Source organism: Lissotriton helveticus, chromosome 6 (assembly GCF_964261635.1).
Source record: "Lissotriton helveticus chromosome 6, aLisHel1.1, whole genome shotgun sequence".
Classification (NCBI taxonomy): Eukaryota; Metazoa; Chordata; class Amphibia; order Caudata; family Salamandridae; genus Lissotriton; species Lissotriton helveticus.
The window spans coordinates 1,771,304,031-1,771,320,132 of NC_136067.1; positions in this window are offsets into that span (position 1 = coordinate 1,771,304,031).

Genomic DNA, 16,102 nt, shown 5'->3' on the forward strand with positions numbered 1-16,102 from the left:
AGTGACTAAATATTCTAGTTGAACCATACGCTGCTTTTAGGCATAGTAACATGTATCTTATCGTCTACGCGGTGGAAATGTAATGGCTGCCATCTTGGGTGAGTCAACTTGACTCTTTCCCATTCTCTAGTGGTAGTGAAATGTAGTATGATGTTAAAACGAATGCATTTTTCAATGGTTCTGAGACATTTCGAGTGGATAATGACATACATATTTCCGCCTGCTCAACAGGACTCGAAACGGGCAGCATTTTCTTCATATTCAAATAGCGATCATTATTTTATACAAATATCGATAATAGATTTATATAACATACATAGTTCTTGTTTCAACGCATATATATCTATTTGTGTAAACATCAGATTATTTCCAATAAACTATTTTCAGGGCATATCTAGAAGATTACACATGTCTTGTCAGGTTCCTCTTGCTAACCATAAATTGGTAGCGCTCACAATCTGCATGCGTACATATCTCAATGGACACATTAGTACAATTTGCCGCTTCAACTGGAAAATACTATAGAAATCCAAATTCATTAAAGCTAAACACTCTAAGTGATACAGGCCAGGGAGTGCCATTCGGTTGCTGAGTTAAGTCCATTTTTTACACTATTGGCTGTACACATCCATCGATTCTCTTTACGGGTTAAGATGTTGTCCACAGTAGACTGTCTAATCGTGGACTTTGCCACTTGTATGACTGTCCAAGCCATATCTTTCTCTGAGTGTGCTGCTCTGGTATAGTGCTCTACCAGCAGGGCATTTTCAACTCTACAACGTATTCTTGATGTTGGAGAATGCGGTTTTTTTATCATCTGTATGGTTTTGCCTATATATACCAGGTTACACGGGCATTTAATGCAATATACCACGTTTGTGGTATTGCAATTTGAAAAATGGCCAATTGTGTAGTTTTGGCCATTTAATGGGAAAGATTTAGTGTTGCTAGTGGTGGAACAAGCTGCACAATTATTGCATTTATAGTGTCCTGTTATCGGTGTTAGTTGTCTCATGTTATCAACCACATTATTTTTCTCTTTTGTCTCATATGCATGAACTAAACGATCTTTGAGGTTTGAGCCTCTCTTGAATGAGAACAGAGGTTTCTGATTTAACTCAGGTAACGAGGAGAGTAAGGACCACTGTTTAGTGATAATCTTTTTAATTTCATTTGTCGCTGTGCCAAAAGTTGTGACACAGACTAAGCTCGGTTCAGAGCTTTTCTCTCTGATCTCAAGCAGTGCCTCCCGGTTGTTGTACCAAGCCATCTTTAGTGATTTTTTGAGGAGTTTGTTGGGGTATCCTCTAGCATGTAGTTTTTTTTTTAGAGAAATTACCCAAATGGGAGGCCATCCCTGAGGGTTCGAGGATGATGGCTACTGTACTTAGCAAGGTGTTTCTATCTGTTGGTTTCGTAAATAGAGTGGTGTACAAGGTCGCATCCTCACCTACTCTAATCGAGATATCAAGAAAGTTCATGGTTTGATTATTATATTTGATGGTAAACTGCAGTTTAGGATTTCGGGTATTTAACCTATTGTGAAATTCCAGGAGTAGATCTTTACTTCCTTTCCAGATTAGAAAAATGTCGTCTTTGTGTCTTAGCCAGCATGTTATATTGGCTGTAAATGGATTTAGAAGATCATAGACGTATGTTGGACCCGGGGTCACCGGTCCACCTAGGGTAGCCTGGCACAAGTGGTAAGGACTATTCTCAAAGACATTTGTGTTGCGTTTGCGTCACACTCTCCACAGCAACCCAGCACCCATCCACTAAAAATGACACTACACCAGATTAGAAAAATATGGAATGCTTTATAAAAATTTCCCAAGCTATCTTATTGTGTCAGACATGAATTGTTTAAATACATGAAGCCCTTCCACATTTGATTACCTGCATCAATCAGAATTCAACATTGCATTTAGTACAAGAACCTGGTTCTCTAGGGGAAAATGTATTCAGTATTTCACTTATTGATCTACATTTCAGGCGGTACTTTTGTAATTCAAATTAACTTCAGCAGAAAGAAAACACTCTACATCAATTCAAAGAAGCAAAGTTGTGCATTACCACAGCCTGGGGGCTCTTTTGCATATTTCTGATTTTAATAACAATAGGTTATGCGAGGACTCAGCTGGCGTCATTATTATTCACCCCATGTAATATAAGAACAGGCATTAATTTCCCTCAGTAACACGCATTTGTTCTGATACATGAATTGCTCTGACTTCTGCTTATCTCTAGTGAAGAGCCAGCAGTAGTTCTAGGTCTGGCAGTTCTCTAGTCTCAGTATGGTAGTCCTGTCAATTCAGGCTCCCATGGTCTTTACGACAGCTTTTACTAAGATTCCAGTAAGCAGACTATCCACTAGGCCCTGTATCGTTTCCTCTGTTTTTATGTCCCGCACCAGCCCCCAGATCCCTGCTTACTTGTGGCCTTAGGGCTATTTGTTTCCATTTCAGCCGTCTCAGACAGCTGGAATTAATGAAGCCGCACCTTCAGCTCTGTGGTGTAGCGTCTACTCCCTCGCAGGCAAGGCCGTCTCACACTCTGGGCCTGCGCGGGGAGAGGATGCTTTTGTGACCGGGTGCAGCCGACTTCGTTTTGGCTCGACCGTACTTTAAGGCCAACACGTTGTTTCCTGAGAGACGTGCTCCACTGGGCCTGCGCGGGGTAGTAGTGGCAGTATTGCCGCACCGCCGCCTCCTCAGGGCAGCCGTCAGGTTCTTCTCCGGACCTGAGTGATGGTAGAGACACTTCACTCCTGCTCCGCCCCTATTGCGCCGCCGAGTTCTTTACTGAGTCTGCGCCGTAGTCAGACGCCTCAGCACTTTACTGCCGCCCCTCAGTAATTCCCCTCAGCGACAGGCAACAACGCCGGCTCGCCTCCAGTCCCGATGCTGTGGGACGGGCAATTCCCCCACTCCAGCGGTTCCCCGCATTACCCGCCCCTGAAAGGAGGGAGAAGGGGGGGAGCGACTTCGGTGCAGCGCTTCCTGTCACAGGTGAGAGGGGGCAGGCCAGGGCAGGAGTGAGTTCGTGAAGGAACCGGGGGGGGGGAAAGGTGTCGGATTCTCACCGTCTCCCCCTGGGGTTGCCAAAGTCCTCAGTCAGCTCTTCCTCCCGATGGGGTAATTAAGCAGTTCTGTCCGCTTGACGCGAAACCCAGCAGTCTCCTGTGACCACCCTGTGAAAGGGTCAGTTCCTCCTATACTATGAGGACTCTCGGCCAGAGTTTAACAGGGGAAATTTTGGGTAGGGCCAGATCTATGGTTAGAAGGGGGGATAACAGAAATAAGGAAGCAATCCTCTAGAGAAGTCAAGCCTCTCAATGTTATAACCCCCTCTGATGCCACAGCCTGCACTCCCACCAACTCCTTGCTGAACAAAATGGCCACCCAGGTTCTGACCTTATATACCCTAGGTCCAGTTCACCATAAGGGGCCAGAAGGTTCTAGAGTCTCCCCAGTGTAATCCTATGGCTCAGGTCCCTGAGATAAAAATGTGGCAGTTACAGGCCACCATTTTGTGTGTCTCTGTAGTTACCAGAGCACCTAGGCCTCAAAAAGCTATGGAATACAGTAGCACCTAACCCCAAGGACAACACCAAAAATTAAAGTGGACATAAAATGAAAGGAGTTGGAAGGCAAAAAGGGGACAAAAATAAATAAATAAATAGGAAGGACCACCCAAAGGGCTGACAGGTCTAACACGCTTCCCCCCCAGCTGAAAGTTGGGAGAGCTACCCAACCCCTTGGGAATTCTCATCACTAAGGCGTAAATACCTAGAGAGACCGTCCGCATTGGCGTGGTCCACTCCAGGTCGATGTTCCACCCGGAAGTCCATTCCCTGTAGGGAGATAGACCATCTTAACAGCTTGGGATTTTTACCCTTCATTTGCATCAGCCAACGAAGGGGTCGGTGGTCGGTCTGCACCAGGAAGTGCGAGTCAAACAGGTATGGCCGCAGCTTCTTCAGAGCCACACCACCACAAAGGCTTCCCGCTCAATTGCACTCCACTTCTGTTCCCGGGGAAGCAGTCTTCTGGACAGAAAGACTACAGGTTGATCCAGACCCTCTTCATTGAGTTGCGATAACACTGCCACAATGCCATGTTCTGATGCGTCTGTTTGGACAATGAATTCCTTAGAAAAATCAGGGGCTCTTAGGACTGGAGCCTCACACATTGCTTGTTTCAAGGTGTTAAAGGCTCGCTGACAAGCCTCCGTCCAGACCACCCGTCGGGGTTGTTTCTTGGAAGTGAGTTCAGTTAGGGGTATGGCCACAACAGTGCCATACCCCTTCACAAAGCGACGGTAGTATCCTGTGAGGCCCAGGAAAGCTCGGACCTCGGTTTGGGTCTTGGGGGGCTCCCAGGCCATGATAGCCTCAATCTTCGTCTGGAGGGGCTGCACCGTTCCCCTGCCCACCAAGTGGCCTATGTACACCACCGACCCCTGCCCGATCTGACACTTGCTGGCCTTGATTGTCAATCCAGCCTATTTCAGGGCTTGAAGAACAGCTTGTAAGTGACACAAGTGGTCCTCCCAGCTGCTGCTGAAGACGGCAATGTCATCTAGATAAGCAACAGAGAAGTTCTCCATCCCGGAGAGGACCTTGTTCACCAGCCGCTGAAAAGTGTCAGGAGCGTTCTTGAGCCCAAAGGGCATCACACAGAACTGGTAGTGGCCCTCAGGCGTGGAGAAGGCTGACCGTTCCTTTGCTCCATCTGTCAGGGAGATCTGCCAGTACCCTGAAGTGAGGTCAAAGGTACTCAAATATTGGGCAGCTCCCAGCCGGTCAATGAGTTTATTCGCCCTAGGGATCGGATGTGCATCAGATTTGGTTACTGAATTCAGTCCCCGGTAATCTACACAGAACCTTAGTTCTGGAGTAGTGCCCGGTGGGGCAGCCTTTGGTACCAAAACCACCGGACTGGACCAGGGGCTACTCGAAGGTTCAATTACTCCTAGCTCCAGCATCTTAGTGACTTCGCTATGAATGCTGGCCTTCACCTTATCCGACAGCCGGTAGGTCTTAGACTTCATAGGTGGGCTGTACCTGTGTCCACATCATGGGTACACAGGTGGGTCCTTCCCGGGATAAGGGAGAACAGCGAGGAGTACTGCTCCAGGACCTGTTGGCAGTCCCTCCGCTGTTCAGGAGTCAGGGATGGTGAGAGATTCACTCCCTCTACCGACCCATCCTTTTCCTGGGACGAAAATAGATCAGGGAGAGGCTCACTCTCCTCTTCCTCTGCTCCATCAGTCACCATCATTAAGATGACCTCGGGCCTCTCATGGTGGGGTTTGAGGCGATTGGCATGGAGCACCCGATGGGGCTGCAGGGGGGGTCTTAAGATCCACTAAATAAGTGGCCTTACCCTTCTTCTCAATCACCTCAAAAGGGCCTGTCCAGCGATCCTGAAGGGCACTCAGCTCTCCAGGTTCCATCACCCACACTTTCTGGCCAGGCTCCAACTCCACAGGGTGAGCATTGTGGTCATACCACTCTTTCATCAATGCTTGGCTGGCTTCCAAGTTGTCAGAAGCTTGCTTCCACAACTTAGCCATTTGGCTCCGGAAGGCCAGCATGTAGCTCACCACATCCTGGGGAAGCTTCCTGGGAGTCTTTTCCCATCCATCTTTCACCAGACTGAGAGGTCCACGCACAGGGTGCCCATACAGAAGCTTGAAGGGGCTGAAGCCCACTCCCTTCTGTGGCACTTTCCTGTAGGAAAACAACAGACAGGGTAGGAGGACGTCCCATTTCCTCCGCAGGCTCTCAGGCAGACTTCGGATCATGCCTTTCAAGGTTTTGTTGAACCTTTCCACTAGACCATTCGTCTGTGGGTGATAAGGAGTGGTAAACAGATAGGTAACCCCACACTCCTTCCACATAGCCCGCATGTAAGCCGACATGAAGTTGGACCCCCTGTCGGACACAACCTCCTTGGGGAAACCCACTCGGGTAAAGATCCCCATCAGGGCCCTAGCCACTGCAGGTGCAGTAATGGTCCTCAGAGGAATTGCCTCTGGGTACCGTGTGGCATGATCCACCAGAACCAGGATAAACCTGTGACCAGCTGAAGTTGGTGGATCCAATGGCCCCACAATGTCGATGCCCACCCTTTCAAAGGGGGTGATAACGACAGGAAGTGGTTCCAGGGGAGCTTTCAGCTTCACCCCTGTTTTCCCATTCGCTTGGCAAAACACACATGTCCGGCAGTAAGTGTCGGACGCCACCTTCATCTGAGGCCAATAAAAGTGGGGGACAAGCTGGGCAAAGGTCTTGTCCTGACCCAAGTGTCCTGCCAAGGGTATCTCATGAGCCAGTTCTAAAAGAAAGGCTCGGTAACATTGAGGGACAACCAAGGCCCGTGACGAACCATGCACTGGTCCCTTGGGTTCACTGTAGAGGAGTCCATCCTCCCAGTAAATATGGTAGTTCCCAGTAACGTTACCTGCTGCCTGGGCTTCGGCCTGTCGCCTCAGTCCCTCAAGGGTAGGGCACTCCTTCAGGCCCTTACAAAACTCCTCCCTGGTAGGCCCTCCTTCCACATGCCACTCGACAGGGATAGGTAGGTTTTCCAGGGAGACAACTTCCCCCTCCGCGGACTCCTGGTCCACCACCACAGGTGGCCTATCCGTCTCACGGGGCGTGGAGGCCGAGGCAGGCTTCTCCTGTCCCCTGATCTTTTCCTTCCTGGCAGCTGACTGTGCCTTTGGTTCAGGCTCCAGCCCTGGCGAACTCCCCCTCCGGGTAGTCGCGGACCTTGTGCTGGCACAGGCCCAGTCAGGTGTACCCAGCATCTCAGAATGAGTCCGGTATTCCACCTCCTTCCAAGCATTGTGCTCCATATCATTCCCCAACAGACAATCAACTGGCAGGGCTTACGGCAATTCGAAGTAGACCTGCAACCCCTTCCTACTCAAATGGAACCTCGGTCACCGGGTAGTGACCCCCATTCTGCCGTCAGCCATCGCGGCTGGGTGGAGTACATGTGGAATCACCTGCCCTGGAGACACCAGATGACTCCTTACCATAGTCATACTGGCTCCTGTGTCTCTCAGAGCTTCCCCTCTTTGGCCATTGATGGTGACCCACTGCCCATACTTGGTAGTATTTGAGGGCACCTGGATCTTAGGAACCATCTCCCGATCTCCTAGGGACACTAAAGTGACTCCCGCCCACTCCCCCGCCTTATCTAAGGGCAACTCCTCCCCGAGCACTACACTAGCTACTCCCGGGGCTTTTCCTCCAGTGGGAGGGGGTAGTCTCTTTGGGCACTTGACATCACCTTTATAGTGTCCAACCCCACCACACTCGTAGCAGCGGACAACCCTTGGCTGCTGACTATGGTCAGGATGAGGGTTTCTTGGCGGGTTAGCCTTGGGAATGAATCCTGTTCCCTTTCCCTGGAAACTGTTTTGGGGGCCTCTTGAGAACTCCCTCTTTTTATCTCGCCCCCCTTTCTTCTGGGGAGCGCCCTGTCCGGTCCTTTGGGAATCCTCTCCAGTCCCCTTTGAGGACACCCGGGTAGTAGCCCAGATGTCCGCCTCCTCAGCAAGCTTCCTGGGGCTGGTTAGCTTGCTGTCCACAGGTGTTGTCGCAGATCGGGAAAACATTTCTCGAGTAGGTGCTCCTTCAGGATGAGATCATACAACCCCTCTTAGTCCCCCACCTCGCTGCCTTGCACCCACTCCTCCAGGGCCTTCTTTGCATAGTCTAGGAAATCCACACAATTCTGTGTGCCCAGTTTGTGGCTGCTCCTAAACTTCTGTCGGTATTTTTCTGGAGTCAACCGAAACTTTTTTATCAGCGCCACTTTCATGTTGGGGTAGTGGGTCTGCTCTCCCTGCTCTAGGGCCAAAAGTGTATCCCTTCCTGCAGGAGGCATGTATTTATACAAACCACCCCCCCAGTGTTTTTCCAATATCCCATGGGCTCTTAAGGAGACCTCATAGGCAGCCAGCCACTTTGCAATCATCCCCTGCACTGTAGCTGGCGACTACATCCTTGGGCAAATAGGGTCTGGGTTCCCTGGTTAGGTCTTTGAATTCGCTGCCACCAACTGGAGTACTGGGAGTCCCTATTTGCAGGGCTTTGAGGTCCAGCTCCTTCAGACTCAATTCATGAGCCATCCTCTTTTACTCCCTCTCCTTCTCCAACCTAGCTAGCTCCCACTTCAACCGCCTCTTCTCTCTCCGGTCAGCTAATTCGGCTTCGGTCAAGCTCCTTACAGAGACACTACTGCCCTCCCTCGAAAGTGTCCTAGGACCTGTTAGTAGGTTCCCCCCTTCGGTTTGGTACAGTGCATCCACTCCGATGACAGTGTCCCGTTCCCCCTCTTCCTCCTCCTTCCTCCCATCTGGATGAGCTGCCACCCATGCTCTCAAGCTGGTTTGGAGTTCCCCCTTTTTAGCACCACGCTTGAAAAACACCCCCATACTTTGGCAGAATTCCCTGAGTTGGGCCGCAGTGTAAGTCTCCAACTCCTCCAATTCTAATTCCATTTTGCCAACAGGGTCTCTGACAGTTACTTGGAAGGAGTCAAGAACGGGCGATAGTTACAAGCTACCTCCACCCACCACCAGGAAAGAATTTGGAAAAACAAAACTTTTAATTAGGAAGTCCGCTAGGAGAAAACTCCAGGTGTAGGTACGTGGTGCACACTAAGCCACTGTCAAGTGGACGCAAGCACAAGCTCTCATCCCACTACTGAACACCAATATGTTGGACCCGGGGTCACCGGTTCACCTACGGTAGCCTGGCACAAGTGGTAAGGACTATTCTCAAAGACATTTGTGTTGCGTTTGCGTCACACTCTCCACAGCAACCCAGCACCCATCCACTAAAAATGACACTACACCAGATTAGAAAAATATGGAATGCATTATAAAAATTTCTCAAGCTATCTTATTGTGTCAGACATGAATTGTTTAAATACATGAAGCACTTCCACATTTGATTACTTGCATCAATCAGAATTCAACATTGCATTTAGTACAAGAACCTGGTTCTCTAGGGGAAAATATATTCAGTATTCCACTTATTGCTCTACATTTCAGGCGGTACTTTTGTAATTCAAATTAACTTTAGCAGAAAGAAAACACTCTACATCAATTCAAAGAAGCAAATTTGTGCATTACCACAGCCTGGGGGCTCTTTTGCATATTTCTGATTTTAATAACATTAGGTTATGCGAGGACTCAGCAGGCGTCATTATTATTCACCCCTGGTAAAATAAGAACAGGCATTAATTTCCCTCAGTAACATGCATTTGTTCTGATACATGAATTGCTCGGTCTTCTGCTTATCTATAGTGAAGAGCCAGCAGTAGTTCTAGGTCTGGCAGTTCTCTAGTCTCAGTATGGTAGTCCTGTCAATTCAGGCTCCCTTGGTCTTTACGACAGCTTTTACTAAGATTCCAGTAAGCACACCATCCACTAGGCCCTGTATCGTTTCCTCTGTTTTTATGTCTTGCACCAGCCCCCAGATCCCTGCTTACTTGTGGCCTTAGGGCTATTCGTTTCCGTTTCAGCCGTCTCAGGCAGCTGGAATTAATTAAGCCACACCTTCAGCTCTGTGGTGTAACTCCCTCGCAGGCAAGGCCGTCTCACACTCTGGGCCTACGCAGGGGGATCACTGACATAATATCGAGGGACATAATATCGAGTTGAAAAAATATCGTTGACAAAATATCGACAGACAGAATATCCAGTTTGTATCTACAAACAGGTAAGTACAAAAATATCGACTACAAAATATCGTTTACAAAAATATAGTTAGTTAAAATATCGACTTTATTAAAAACAGTGTTAAATTAAATTAATATTAAAAATTAATTACTAAAATATACTTAAAAATACTTAAATTACCTTATAATATTTAAATAATTAATGAAAGTTATAAAAAAATTACAATCATATTTGTAAAACATATATATATAGTAACATATTATAATTAAATAATAATCAATATTATTACCGTAGGATAGTGTAAGTGTAAAAATTACTATTCCCACTCCAGAGAGTGCAACAGTAGGGAAAGCGTTGGATAGCGTAGGGGTAAAAATGACTATTCCCACTCCAGTGAGTGCAACAGTAGGGAAAGCGTTGGTTAGCGTAGGGGTAAAAATTACTATTCCCACTCCAAAGAGTGCAACAGTAGGGAAAGCATTGGATAGAGTAGGGGTATAAATTACTATTCCCACTCCAGTGAGTGCAACAGTAGGGAAAGCATTGGATAGCGTAGGGGTAAAAATTACTATTCCCACTCCAAATAGTGCAACAGTAGGGAAAGCGTTGGATAGCGTAGCGGTAAAAATTACTAGACCCACTCCAGTGAGTGCAACAGTAGGATAAGCGTTGGATAGCGTAGGGGTAAAAATTACTATTCCCACTCCAGTGGGTGCAACAGTAGGGAAAGAGTTGGATAGCGTAGAGGTAAAAATTACTATTCCCACTCCAGTGGGTGCAACAGTAGGGAAAGCGTTGGATAGCGTTGAGGTAAAAATTACTATTCCCTCTCCAGTGGGTGCAACAGTAGGGAAAGCGTTGGATAGCGTAGAGGTAAAAATTACTATTCCCACTCCGGTGGGTGCAACAGTAGGGAAAGCGTTGGATAGCGTAGGGGTAAAAATTACTATTCCCACTCCAGTGGGTGCAACAGTAGGGAAAGCGCTGGATAGCGTAGATGTAAAAATGACTATTCCCACTCCAGTGGGTGCAACAGTAGGGAAAGCGTTGGATAGCGTAAAGGTAAAAATTACTATTCCCACTCCAGTGGGTGCAACAGTAGGGAAAGCGTTGGATAGCGTAGGGGTTAAAACTAATATTCCTACTCCAGTGAGTGCAACAGTAGGGAAAGCATTGGATAGCGTATAGGTAAAAATTACTATTCCCACTCCAGTCAGTGCAACAGTAGGGAAAGCGTTGGATAGCGTAGGGGTTAAAATTACTATTCCCACTCCAAAGAGTGCAACAGTAGGGAAAGCGTTGGATAGCGTAGGGGTAAAAATTACTATTCCCACTCCAAAGAGTGCAACAGTAGGGAAAGCGTTGGATAGCGTAGGGGTAAAAATTACTATTCCCACTCCAGAGTGTGCAACAGTAGGGAAAGTAAATACTTCATATATTATTTTAAAAAATATAAATTAATATCTGTAACATTTTTTTTAAGTAATTACCAATATATTTTAATATAACAAATAATTAATTAAAATTACAAATTAAAATTAATTATGACTATTTGTTACCTATTAATCCAAATTAATTACAAATTAAAAATTATTTAATTAATAATTAAAACTTATTTATCTATTATTTCAAATTAAATACAATTAAATAAATTGAATTATTTAATTAATTATAAATAAATTACTTCCCACCCTATTCCCCTGTAAACCCAGAACCCGCTACTGAAAATAAATAAGTAAACTTAACATAATTAGCAATTAATCAATTAAATAAAACTAATTGCCAATTAAAATGTCATTAATTACCCATAAAATTTTAATTAACAATTAATTCTAAAAAAACAAAAATACATTTTTTAACATAATTAATTGTAATTAAATTACTTCCCACCCAATTCCCCTATAAACCCACAACCCGCTATGGAAAATAAATTAGTAAAATTAACATAATTAGCAATTATTCAATTAATTACAATTAATTGCCAATTAAAATTTAATTATTTACCAAATATAAATTAATTAACAATTAATAAAAAAATAATACCAATAAATAATGTTACATATTTAATTAATTATAATTAAATTACTTCCCATCCTATTCCCCTATGAACCCACAACCCGCTACGGAAAATAAATTAGTAAAATTAACATAATTAGCAATTATTCAATTAATTAAAATTAATTTCCAATTCAAATTTAATTATTTACCAAATATTAAAAAATAATACCAATAAATAAATTTACATATTTAATTAATTATAATTAAATTACTTCCCACCCTATTCCCCTATAAACCCACAACCCGCTACAGAATCTAATTACGCAAAAAAAATTTATTATTTAAAATTAATTATAACAGACATACACAATGTTCACACATATAATAACATAAAAAACATTATAAAAAATTAGATACTATTAAAAATTAGATATTTTTAATTACCTATATTATATACTTCGATATGTTAACTGTCTAGTATTTTTAATATTCGATATTACATTACTTACCTTAAAAACGATGTTTTTGATGTCGATATTCTGTCCAGTCGATATTTTGTCCAGTCTATATTTTGAACTCGATATTATGTCCAGTCGATATTTTGGAGTCGATATTATGTCTGTTTACCTGCGCGGGGAGAGGACGCTTTTGTGACCGGGTGCAGCCGACTTCGTTTTGGCTCGACCGTACTCCAAGGCCAACACGTTGTTTCCTGAGAGCGGCACTCCACTGGGCCTGCGCGGGGAAGTAGTGGCAGTATTGCCGCGCCGCCGCCTCCTCAGAGCAGCCGTCAGGTTCTTCTCTGGACCTGTGTGATGGTAGAGACACTTCACTGCTGCTCCACCCCTATTGCGCCGCCGAGTCCTTTACTGAGTCTGCGCCGTAGTCAGACGCCTCAGCGCTTCACTGCCGCCCCTCAGTAATTCCCCTCAGCGACAGGCAACAACGCTGGCTCGCCTCCAGTCCCGATGCTGTGGGACGGGCAATTCCCCCACTCCAGCGGTTCCCCGCATTACCCGCCCCTGAAAGGAGGGAGAAGGGGGGGCGACTTCGGTGCAGCGCTTCCTGTCACAGGTGAGAGGGGACAGGCCAGGGCAGGAGTGAGTTTGTGAAGGAACCGGGGGGGGAAAGGTGTCGGATTCTTACCATCTCCCCCTGGGGTTGCCAAAGTCCTCAGTCAGCTCTTTTCCCCAGGATGGGGTAATTAAGCAGTTCTGTCTGCTCGACGTGAACCCCAGCAGTCTCCTGTGACCACCCAGTGAAAGGGTCAGTTCCTCCTATACTATGAGGACTCTCAGCCAGAGTTTAACAGGAGACAAGTTTGGGTAGGGCCAGATCTATGGTTAGAAGGGGGAATAACAGAAATAAGGAAGCAACCCTCTAGAGAAGTCAACCCTCTCAATGTTCTAACCCCCTCTGACGCCACAGCCTGCACTCCCACCAACTCCTTGCTGAACAAAATGGCCGCCCAGGTTCTGACCTTATATACCCTAGGTCCAGTTCACCAGAAGGGGCCAGAAGGTTCTAGAGTCTCCCCAGTGTAATCCTATGGCTCAGGTCCCTGAGGTAAAAATGTGGCAGTTACAGGCCACCATTTTGTGTGTCTCTGTAGTTACCAGAGCATCTAGGCCTCAAAAAGCTATGGAATAAAGTAGCACCTAACACCAAGGACAACACCAAAAATTAAAGTGGACATAAAAATGAAAGGAGTTGGAAGGCAAAAAGGGGACAAAAATAAATAAATAAATAGGAGGGACCACCCAAAGGGCTGACAGGTCTAGCAACGTGTTTCTGCTCAAAGTGGGAAACATAGATGTTCGCTAAATCGGGGGCATAGACTGCCCCCATTGCCACACCTTTGAGTTGCTGGTAGAATGTTTGTTCACAAAGGAAAAAATTCTCACAGAGTGATAATTGGATACATTCAATGATAAACTCGGTGGGCACTGTATGCGGTCTTGGTCGAGTGTTTAAAAGTTCTTCTAAAATTAGAAAAACCTCACTTTGTGGAATATTGGTGTAGAGACTTTCGATGTCCATGGACACCAAAAGCTCTCGTTCCACATCAAACGGATGTCCATCCACCACTTTGATGACTGCTGTGGTATCACGAATGTAAGTTGGTGACTCGGTGGCAAATGGCCTGATGAAAAAGTCAGCATATTGTGACAGGGGTTTTATTATGGAGTTACACCCTGACACAATCGGTCTGCCAGGTGGAACTGTGTCACTCTTATGAATCTTGGTAAGATGTAGATCACAGGTACCGTTGGAGTTTTATTGATTAAGAAGGCAGCTTCATTGGCACTTAACCAGCCACCATCAAAACCTTGTTGGCTGAGGCTCATGATGGATCTTTCAAGCCTACTGGTTGGGTTACCGGATAGTTTCTTATAATGCCACTCTATTGACAGTTGTTTATTGATTTCCGTTTTGTATGCCTCTCTGTCCCATAAAACTATTCCGCCACCTTTGTCTGCCGGTTTTATAACTGTATCAGACAATGATTGTAAATGGCGTAATGCAGATTGTTCTTCTTATGACAGATTATTATGGACAGGTAGTGTTTTTTTTAATAAATTGTCAATTTCTGTAATTACCGCATTTTCGAATGTAACAATTTCCTTCGCGATCATCACATTTGTTGGAAAAAAGGTTGACCGACTATGCAATCCTGTAGTCCCTCTTTCATTTGTTGTTATTTTGTTTGCAAAAAAGTTTTGAAGTCGGACTGAGCGGAAGAATTTGTACAGTTCTAATTTTGGCTGAAAATGGTCATTTCAAGTGGTGGGTACAAATGATAATCCAGCTGAGAGAACTGATATTTCCGCCTCAGACAGCTGGTGTTTGGAAAGATTGAATATGGGCACAGTTTGATCTGCATTCACCACTCGTAATACTGATTGCGAGTCTGTCTGTGTCCAGGAGTATGTTGATTTCGGTGCCATCCTTTCCTCCTACCTCAAGACATCCGAGGTTGACCCTGACCTCTCCTGTCCTGTCCTAAAAAAGGCTGCCTGGATGTTGGTAGCTGCTGGTCATAGTTTTGTCTATGTAAGTATCTACTATCTGTTCACTGTCTGTGTCCGAATTAGTATCCGAAAAGGTAGCTCTTTTCCGTTGTTGTTGATTGAATCCTTGGTTAACCCCTTGGGGATGGTAAAAGTCTTTCTGCAGATAAGGATATGTTTTATCTTTGCTGTACCAACTGATGTCTTTATGTAGCTTGTCAGTTTTTTTCTGCGAATTAAATTGCTCAAATTCTTTAATCGTTCATGCTACTTTGTCTAATAAAGCCTTGGCATTCGTGATGATGGATTCTGTATTGATTTTCTTTTCTAGATTTTCAATCTCTTTTAGAAGCACCTGGATGTGTTTCAGGGCAGTCTCTATACTTAGCACCATCCAAGTGCGAGAGCACTTGTTTGCTGCAAAGCTGAACCCTAATTTGAAGTCTGGATCCTCAATAAAAATTATTGGTATGTTTTTAATTTGCAAACCTGTCGGTATGATATTCGCATTTAGACAGTCGGTCAAGAATTTCGCATGAAGCTCAGTTCTCACAAGTTTTTTCCGGAGTCTTTCTAGTTGGTTAAGATCAGACTCATCGGGTAGTTGAGCAACTGGACCTCTATTACCAAGTAAAGAGTATCCTGCTGCAACTTTTAGCACATATTCGTCTGTGTAGGACAGAGTCTCTGCCTCAGACATGGATTGCTGATGTGATGTTGATCGTAATTGAAAATCACGCACCAGGTTTTAACCACTTGTTGAAAGTGACCCACAGTAGACACTTGTCTACGCAAAATAATGACACGGTGAGGTGGGAGACCAACTATACCCTTGTTGGCTTGGGCAAAAATTGATATTAACAGGTGAGGTGTGCCAATAAGGGGTTTCACTTCACTAATTATTTCTAACTGTTGATCAACTGACAATTAAAATATAATTGATCTTAAATCTTCATTTCATTTCGAAGCTGTTAACCAATCATGCTTCTGAGAGCACTTAATACACAGGAATGATGAAAAGACACGGGAATATCGTATAATCAAAAAAGATATATATTTTTTAAAAAGGGTACATATATAATGAAAGATCAATCTCATATAGGCATTTGAACAAGGCAATTCATTATAAACACCTATATTGCAAAAGGCAAAAACAACCAATCCATGAGGTATATCTGTTAAGTGCTGTGTTACAAATACACTTAAAATATCTCTTGAAAGCAAGGATTAGGAAGATACAGTTGACGTTTCGGTCTTCTTGGTGTGAATCCTTCAGACCATCTTCAGGACTATGAGATAATGTAACAAAAGGCCCCTATAGAGAAAATATATGACAATCAAAATATAATTCTCTCTATATATCACACAATTACAAACATTTTTTACCA